The sequence below is a fragment of the Hemicordylus capensis genome, chromosome 4, assembly GCF_027244095.1.
Source record: "Hemicordylus capensis ecotype Gifberg chromosome 4, rHemCap1.1.pri, whole genome shotgun sequence".
Taxonomy (NCBI): domain Eukaryota; kingdom Metazoa; phylum Chordata; class Lepidosauria; order Squamata; family Cordylidae; genus Hemicordylus; species Hemicordylus capensis.
In genome coordinates, this window is record NC_069660.1 from 220,088,736 (window position 1) to 220,098,785 (window position 10,050).

General features: G+C 42.1%; 1 long non-coding RNA gene across 1 annotated transcript; it reads right to left on the reverse strand.

Annotated features, from left to right (window-relative positions):
- Window positions 1–3,492: 3,492 nt before the first annotated feature.
- Window positions 3,493–9,383, reverse strand: LOC128324672 (uncharacterized). Its single transcript, XR_008307028.1, has 4 exons — window positions 9,288–9,383; window positions 7,840–7,923; window positions 7,501–7,535; window positions 3,493–3,829 (listed from the first exon to the last, which is right to left on the reverse strand). It is a non-coding gene; the product is annotated as an uncharacterized LOC128324672 (long non-coding RNA).
- Window positions 9,384–10,050: the final 667 nt, after the last annotated feature.

Genomic DNA, 10,050 nt, shown 5'->3' on the forward strand with positions numbered 1-10,050 from the left:
TAGTTCTTTAAATCTCTCCTCACAAGTAAAGTACTTCAAAAACTCTTGATAATTCTTTGTCATTTCTCTGAACTCCCTCTAGCCATTCAATATCTTTCTGGTAATGAGGTGTTTAGAAAGAAATGAAATATACCAAGTCTGGACTTATCACAGACAGAGAAAAGAATTTTGAGCATTTCTTATCAAGTAGTAATGTGTTTGGGCTGTGATAAGATACAGTATGACTTACTGTACAAAGTCGTTTTTGGAATTTGGGTGATGGTGGTAAAACTGCTATTCCCTGCATACAATAATTATGAATTTCCCAATTCAGGAAGCCTTTCTTATTCTTACACAGGGGTGATGGTGCTTTAAGGCAAGACTAATAGGCTGAATCTAAGGTACACTCTGCAAAGCTGGTTCAGGATATTGCTCTGGTTCAGCAATACAGGATGTTATCCTGAAGCAGATGAGCTGCATCATACAGAGGGATGTTTCCAAAATTCTCATCCTAACTGCACCCCAAATTTCAAGCTCTGCATTATGTGATTTTTTTCTAAAGTAGATCCTTTGCATTATACAACCAATGCACTGTACTGTTTTTATCCTTTCCAGAAGGCTTATGAGATCACCTAGCACTCCGTGTATGTGTGTGTGTGTGTGTGTGTGTGTGTGTGTGTGTGTGTGTGTGTCCCCACCCCACCCATATCAGCTTCGCAATGCCTGGACCAATATGAACCAAATTGGGTACAGTTCTAGGGATACATAGGGATACCTCAAACACATAGTTTGTGATGATGTCATTCATCCAAATTCAAGATGGCAGAAATGTAAACCTTTGAGGTGTAAGTGGGCTAACTTATTAACCGCCTAACCATTTTGAACCAAATTTGCTACAGCTGTAGGGACACGCAGGGACACCTCAATGGCATAGTTTGTGATTATGCCATCCACCCCAATTCAATATGGTGGTTGCATAAACATTTGAGGTGCAAGTAGGCTAACTTGGGGACCATCTAATCAATGTGAACCAAATTTGATACAGTTGTAGTGCCAAATTATGTTATTCACCCCAATCCAAGACAGCAGATGCATGAATGTTTGAGGCGCAAGAGGCCTGTGGACTGCCTAACCATTTTGAACCAAATTTAGTACAGTTTTAGTAAGTGATACCCAGGGACACCTCAACAGCATGGATTGTGATGATGCCATTCACCCTAATTCAAGATGGCAGATAGGTAAACATTTGAGGTGCAATGGGGCTAACTTGTGAACTGCCTAACCAATTTGAACCATATTTGCTATGGCTGTAGGGACACATAGGGACAGTTCAAAGGCATAATTTGTATTGATGTCATCCACCCTGATTCAAGATGGCAGATATGTGAACATTTGAGGTGCAAGTGGGATCCAACCGATTTGGACCAAATTTGGTACCCCTGTATAACTGAGGAAAGAGGCTCCTTTTAAAGTTGTGATTAACTTATATTTAGTGTGGGGGGGAGTAATTATCCTAGGGTTTATTTTAATGTGCAGATGGACACATTAAATGCAGTGGGGGGAAATGTTGTGCAGTGGGAACTAGGTTTTTGTGCAGTTGGGAATATAAATATGGAACAGATCTGTAGAAATAAATGAGAAAAATGCTCAGTTGTAATTTTAAATAATCATTCTTTGCAAGGCACCTTCTTCTTTCCTTCCTTCTCTTATTTTCCTATCCTTCCTTCTCTCCTTCCTCTCTGTCTGTCTAGTTATTTATTTAATATTTTTATTTATTTAATACAATTCTATACCACCCAAAATGCAAGTTCTGGGAGCAGTTTACAAATCAATTTATCTTAAGTTTATCTTAAGTTATCTTTTGATTCTCATTTTTGCTTCTATTAGGTTCTTCTTTTTCTTTTCCAAATAGAAAAGGTTTGGGAGGTACTCACTGATTGGGGATGGGGGGGGCTGCACAGGCTTCTTGTGCAGTTGGGGGGAAAGCTTAGAATAAATCCTGAAGTGTCCCTATCCAACCCCAGCAAAGCATCGCTCCAGTGGTTCTTGCTGATGTCTATGTGAGCTTTTTTGGTACAGAGAACCATCATCATATTTATTATTTATTTTTCTATGTAAACTGCTTTAAGAACCTTTTTTGAAAAGGGGCATATACATATTTGCTTTATATTCCTTCAGCCCATTTGTGTTTTCCCTTGCCTGCATTAGCAACGTGACTGTGCATGTTGATAAAAATGTGAAAAATGCAATGTCTTCATGATTGCATATATTATTACATCAAAATTATTTTTGCGTGGTGTTCTAGCCATTCGCAGGAGCACATTTGTAGATCAGTAAAACATGAACTCTGCACAAAAAGAGTATTGATGCCATCATTCATACAGGTGAACCCCGTTATCTGCGGAGGTTCTGTTCCATGGGGAAACTGCGGATATCAGAACCATGGATAGTGGAGCATTGCAGCAATGGCAATGGGGGGGGGTACATTCCTGGAGGCTGGGGGGAGGCAAAAAACAGGGGGAAATTGCAAAAGAAAGTGCCCCACTGTGCTCTGCAGGTCTCCTGCCTTCCAGGAATGCACCCCCGCCAGTCCCAATTTGGTTGTTTGTCCATGCAAGATCACGGGGGTAGTTGTTTTTTTTTAAAAAAAATGAACCACAAAATGGCTCCTGGTCCCAAAATGGCGGCTGAAAATTACATTGGAGGTCATTTCCAGCCACTGTGGATATGTGGAACTTAACCTTTTGTGTTCTGTGTATGCCAGGGTCGGGTGCCTATTTGGGGTTCATGGATATGTGGAATCACGAATAGCAGTACCACATATAGTGAGGTCCACCTGTACATTCACATCAAGACTGCATTTTTAAAAATGTTTTATCAACACACACACACACACACACACACACACACACACACACGCATCTGTAATGTAGAGAGGGAAGATGCCAATGAACTAAAGGAAATGAACCAGAAGTGTGCCAAAGTTGGAGTGACTCTTGGGACAAGATTTTAAAATGAGACCCTCCAATGCCATGCCCCTAATGCTGGCCTCACATCAGGGCATGGATGTGCCTCCCGTTGGCTTTTCCCAGTCAGTGAGTGAGCTGGCTGTGTCTTTCCTTTTCCTTTCTGTCTTGGAGTGATCAGGAGAAAGGAAGCACCCACTTGGTGAATCAAGCAAACAGAAGGAGTGTGAGGAGCCATGCACCGCACCATAACAAGAACAGGTTAGGCACAGCATAGCAGCAGCAAGGGTGTAAGAACTTCCAACCTGTGAGGAGCAAGTGAGACTACAGGTGGCTGGGGGACATTTGTCCCCCACCCCACCTAGTCAATGGTAGCTATGTCCCTGAACTGAACACAGTGAAGAAGGCGGCAGGAAGGGGGAAAGCCCATCTTTGTTTTTTGTCCCAGGGCCCACTCCAGCCTTGCTACACCCCTAAATACAGACATTAGATTGCATGTACATACAGATGTTTGCACTTGTGCACGTTTTCGTGTGAATGACTCATTTTAATGATTCATTTTAAAAGCATCTAGGCCCCCTCATATGCAGAGTTCAATTAGGAACAGTTTTATTTTATGTGGATTGAACATAATGTGTGAAAAACTGTGTGTGTGTGTGTGTGTACAGATCTGCTCATGAGGACACCGTACACAGATCATATATGAATTGAAATTAATGTATGAATAGGGCTTGTGTGTAAACTGCTTCTGTGTGATGAGTTACATGTGTATGCATTGTAAGGCCAACTATTTTTGCGAACATTTCTGCTCATTCAATTTTCCTTGCTCACTGGAAGCTATTTTCTGCAAAGCAGTTAGCTGTCCTGGAAATGGCTGTGAAATCCTAGAAAGATGAGACAGAGAAGTCACTGATTAGCCAATGCACTAGTGTTGTTTTTTAAGAATTACAAGCAAGAGGAAATGAGCAAGAGTCAGATGACCCATACATTATTCATCAGCAGTAGTGGCTTGCAATAGGTTGTTGATCAAAGGCTTCCACCAGGCAACAGGAGGTTGTTAATTGTGTCTGGTGTAGGTTACTATAGGTTCTCTATAGGAACACATTAACCACAGATCCTTGCAGAAGCAACTTAGTTATGGCATCTTTTGAGTTGGTATTGCAGCAAAGGAAGGATGAAGGAAAACCCCTTGTGTAGCTGCATGGGCTTGTCAAGGCAAAGTGGCACAGGAACTGGGCAGCATGTCCTTGCCTCTGAATAATTTCAGGATGCAACGGAGAAATCATCAATATACAGAAGTGGAATATTAGAGACGCTTGGTAAAATGCGTGTGTTAGCTGGCTTTTTAAAAGGGCCTATGGGGACTTTAGAAAAAGAGAGATGTCAATCTTTTAGAAAAAGTCATGCAAAACTGAACAAGAATAGAAGCCAAACAAACAAACAAACAAAAGCACAAGCAATTGAACTGACCAGTAAAGGGAAATAAGCTAAAATTTACTCCTAAACATTCTGGTGCCAGGAGCCGTGTGGCATCACTGTCTGTCTGATTCAATTGCAGTTTACAACTCAATGTCATCCACAGCAGCCTAACAAAGAATTGTGCTTTGGGAGTTTAAATGCTGGAAAATATCACTGATGGGGAACAAGTGGGGGGAGAGGAATCATGGCCTAAGAACGCCTGAGATTTCGTGTAAAATGTCTATCTTGTGCAGTGACTTGGCTGAGTTGCAGAATGATGCACAAAGAAAGAGGGAGATAGGAGCTACACCAGCACTGGTACGGTTGCTGACCATAATTAATGAGCTGTGATTGGAGTAGACACACACAAGCAGTACCACAGCAAACAGACTTTTGTTGTTCATTAAAAGTTTGAAAATACTCTGCTTAGAAAGCGGCCAGTTGTATCCAAGAAACTGTCAGCTGGCCTTATCAGGATTGCCTCTCAAGTCTTGACCCGTTGCCCAGAAGTCCACGGGGTGACCTTGACTCAGTGGCTTGCAGGGCTACAATAATATCCATAAATAATGCATTAACAGTGTCTTTAATATGCTGGCATGATCCCATTTGCCAGACTGCTTCCAGTCTCTCCAGTTTGTTTTTGTTTTGTTTTTGGTTTTTATGTGGTGTTCTCTCAGTGCCCTGCACTTTCCACCCCATTCACATGTTTAATGTGAAGTTTTCTCTTTACTAAATGTTAGATTTTAATCACAATATGTCTTTTTAGGGAGTTAATAGGTAAAAAGCTAAACAGCACAGAAAAGAGAATTTAGTAGAGGATAATGTTCAAACACTAGCATCTTTAGCTACATTTCCTTTAAACATTGTTTACTTCATCTTGTGTCTTAATGGGTTTTTTAATGTAACCCAGTGTTCAAAGTACTTTACAAAGCATTTAATTACATACACAAGAATACAGTTGTATACAATTATGTTCAAGGAAGGGGTGTGATGTCTAGCTAGTAAATCAAGCAACTATTATATTCTTAGAATTCTTTTCTTCATTCAACCTCCAGATTAATACTAGTTACCTTAGGTATATTCCTTAATTTGCTTTTATTACAAAAGCTGAGTTGCCATATCTGTACACTAGAATGCATTTCCTACATTAATTAACTAATTTACTAAATTCCATATTCCTAAAGATAGTACCTACTAATTTGAAGTGCCTTAAATTACAGTACACGAGAGCTGAAGTGAATTTTCGAGAGTTTCCATTTTTGTGTCAAAACTTGCATGCTTAGTAAAGGGAGAACTTTTCAACAAACAGCTAAGCAATTTGCATGAGCATCAAAACTGTTGTCAGCTAAGTTCTTCAGGGTTTGCAAAGCTCCTTCGCCACTAAGGAATTTCCCTGAATTGTATCCTGTGGATTAGCTCAGGGACTAAATATATATTCTTTTCTCATGACCAGGAGTTGAAATAAATGAAATTTTAAGGGGCAGTCAAAACAACCTGCTGCTCCACTACACTGCAAGGTGTAGCAAAGAAGGGCCCAGACACCTTATCTTCCTTATCCACCACTTCCTGTGTTTTGAGGCGATGGTGGCACCAGCACCACTTGCCCAGTGGCTGCCACTTTCTTCACAAATCACATACGAAATGATGCTGTATCTTGAGATATTATTTCCAGGAGGACTGGGGGTGGGAGTCCCACTGGTGGCTGTCATTCCCACCACCACCACCCCATAATCCACTACAGAACAATGCTATATCATGATATAGAGTCACTCCACAAAGGAATGGAGGGGCGGTGACAGCCAACAGCTGGCAACAGCTAGAACAAGCACTGCTACCAGGGTAAGTTTCATCCTCTCTCTCTCAGAAATCTTTGAAATGGTCACCCTATTTTCACAATCCCCAAATGGAGCCAAAAATTGAGAGGAATCCATTTTGGGACAGTTCTAAAATAAATTATTACAAAGACATCATACATCTCCAGCGTTCTCTTGTCCTGCATAAGCACCCTGTGAACATTGCCTGAAACACCTACAATTTGGGTAAGGGGAGTGCAAAATAATACATTGAAGCAATTACTAGCATTACTAGCAATTACTATAATACTGTTGTATTATACCTGCGAGAGGCGCTCTTACCCCTGGACTTCCAGTCTGAAGTCCAGGGCCTCCACAGACCTTGGGAGCCCCCAAATCCTCTTTAGTCTGTCCTGGGTGGTGTGGTCGCCCGGCCGAGCATAATGATGCTTAATTTGCAGGGAAGGGGGGACTCCAAAGGCCTTTAGGTCCAGGCTCCAAAATTACCTAGGTGCACCTCTGATACCTACTGGAGAAGGTATGTTCCCCCCTTCTCCCCTTTATTTTCTCCTTTATTCTTCCCTCATTTAGTATAAATATTTAGTTGGCAAATGCAAATTGTTATGCTCATGGTATTACAGATGGCCTACAAAGATTACGTAGGTAGCCCAAGGTCACCTCAAGAATGCTCTGACTGAGATCATTGATAGCCAGCAGAGAGCAAGAATTGTACAATGGAACAAGAGATGCCCCTTTCTTCCAAGTTTTTTTTTCTTTCCAAACGGGGCTGCCAGACTCTGATGACAGCTCCCCATGCCACAGAAAATTTGGCCAGGCAGTCCACAGCCTCATGTAACCTAATGACCTGAGAGACCTGTGTGCAGCTATCAGTTTGTATTAATGGGCTTGCAATTTCCATCTGGTTATATTAACCTGAGAACCCATTTTGAACTGGAATATTACAATTTGAAAAACTGATGCTGGAGACAGACAATAGCTTTTAAAAGAGTTGAACATGGTCTGATAGAGACATTTTTCCAAAAGTGAGCAGACTCATTAATCTTGTAGGTTTCTGAAGCACCATAGAAACCTATAAACCTTATGTGGCCAAAAAAATAGTGGGATGAGACGCACAACAAAGGCAATGAGGCTTCTATCATTCTGCCTTCTACTCTGTGGCATAAAATTATCTGCCTCTAGTTCTTTCAGTAGTGTTGGGGAAATGCAATGTCCCAAATAATTCAAGTAGCTAGGCCCTAGGGTTGTCAAGGAACAGATGACTGAGGGACAAACCAGGAACGTACATCTCTACCAAACAGTTGGTGGCGGGAGGTGCCATCTGCAGAAAGAAAGAAAAAGTCAGTGGGTAGAAGAATGTTCTATCTACCACTTTCCCCTTCATCTCTTCTCTAGGGGGTGTACCACATGCATGTTTGCACTGCAGACAAAAGTGCCAGTGGTGGGAGTAAGGGATTGCTAGGAAATAGAGGGGAAGAGTTAAGTAGCCTTTCTGCTTGCAGCTGTTCTATTGCAAATCATACCTTAACCCCCACCAACCCATCTCACTTTGCCACTGTTCGGTGGAAACCCAGAGCACTGTGTGCTGCCCAACATTTAGTTTGGCCCAGAGAGTTTGCACATACATCACGATTCAGTAGCATTAATCGACTGGTGTGACATCACAGGACTCAATGAGAGATATTTTGATAGCAGTGTCAAAAAGAGTGCTAAGTGGGGGGGAAAGGAAAGTATTGCTTTTACTTGATATACCAGCTCAACTCAATGTCTAGAAATGATTTATTACACTCATAGAATATACATATTTGCAATCAGGTGGGTTTTTAGAAGCCGCCTTTGCAAATTTCATCACGTAGGTAGCTTTTTCTTCATATCCTCAAGTGCAATCTTACGATAACCTCTCACAGACACTGTAATCTCAAAGCCACATCTATAGAACCCATCCCCCACTTCTGTGCTGAGCTATCGTTAGAGCAAGTGAGTTATTGACTTTGTGGGGAATATAAAAATCTGGTTGGCATTTGTCAGTGTGAATTCCGCCCCTGCACACTCCACATGCAGCCTGCCGAAGGTGTAAGGAAAACTCCCAGGTTTAGGAACACAATCTTCAAAGGACAATATGAATGTAAGCTTCTCTGCTTTAATTCCATGTCTCAGCACAAAACATGGCATCCCAATTAAATATTGTAAAAGGAAGAATATTGGGGGTATTCTTTAAAAATGTCATCTGCAAAATGAAGCAGCTTATTCAGCCTGTCTGAATAAGCTATATACAGAACAATACCAAATTATTTGGGGTGTGTGTGTGTGTGTGAGAGAGAGAGAGAGAGAGAGAGAGAGAGAGAGAATGAACACACTGGGGGAAGGGAAGACCTTAACAATGAGCTCACAAACTGAGGTGTTACTGCCATCTAGTGAGTATTGCCTAAACACTAATTTCTAGATTTGTGTCAGGAGGTCAGAGCCAAAATATTAATCACAGAGCTGGCTGAGTGCTTTTCTACTTAAGAACAGTACAGAACAGCCAGAATTTTTCAAAAGCATACTTCATAGTATCATTCTATTATTTACCAACTGCCACTGTGTTCCCTCCCAGAAGGTTCTTCCCTCAGCATTGCCAACTGGCTAATTTCTAACCAACCTAAGCTTTTCTTTCTATTCAGACTTTTTTGTTTGCTCTGATATTTACCAACATACAGAAAAATACTAGTTTTCCAGTGGGCAGAGTACCCACTATCTCACCAAATATGAGGCAGAAATAATAATAATAATAATAATAATAAAGAAAAACAGAAATGCTTTTGAGAATTTGTCTGACAAAATCAATTCACACTGCACACAGTTTCCTGTCTTTCCTTTTCAACACATACATATGCTACGAGAGAACTTGCTTGTGGTACTTCCCCACAGGTATCATATATTAACAATGACACTTGTTTTTCAGTATGCAAAGGAAGTGTTTTAACTGTAAAAAAAGACAAATCAGTTGTTAGTTGAGATGTGCACAAAATACTTTGGGCACATCCCAGAGGGCAGGGAGGGGTCCCCTTAAGAGGAGGCAGGTATATCCCACCTGCAAGCCTCTGCCACCTCATTGTGGCACTGTACTCCATAAAGTTCGACCGTGACAGCAGCACAGCAACCTGTGCTGCTGTCTCCTTTAAGGCGCCTGCTGCAGTAACGGGACACTGCTTGCAGCATCCCTCGTGCAGCGTTGGCACTCAAATGGTGCCAACAGCAGCAGCATGCGTCAGTGCCATTTGTGTGCAGATACCACGTGAGGGACACTGGGAGCAGCGTCCCATCGTAGCGGTGGGTGCCTTAGAGGAGACAGTGGCATGGGCAGCTGCTGTCACAGTCGAACTTTACGGAGTACAGTGTCACGATGGGGCAGGGGAGGCTGCCAGAAGGGGCAGGTAGGACCTGCCTGCCTCCTCTTACATAGGAACATAGGAAGCTGCCATATACTGAGTCAGATCATTGGTCTATCTAGCTCAGTATTGTCTTCACAGACTGGCAGCAGCTTCTTCAAGGTTGCAGGCAGGAATCTCTCTCAGCCCTATCTTGCAGAAGCCAGGGAGGGAACTTGGAACCTTCTGCTCTTCCCAGAGCGGCTCCATCCCCTGAGAGGAATCTCTTACAGTGCTCACACTTCTAGTCTCCTATTCATATGCAACCAAGGCAAACCCTGCTTAGCTAAGGAGACAAGTCATGCTGCAGTGAGCTGAATCATTTTGGCACCTCTTTTAAAAGGTGCTAAAATGATTCAGGCACATCCCTGGTTGTTAGGCTGCTTAATCCTTGGCCCTACCCATTCTCCTTCATTATCATAAGGT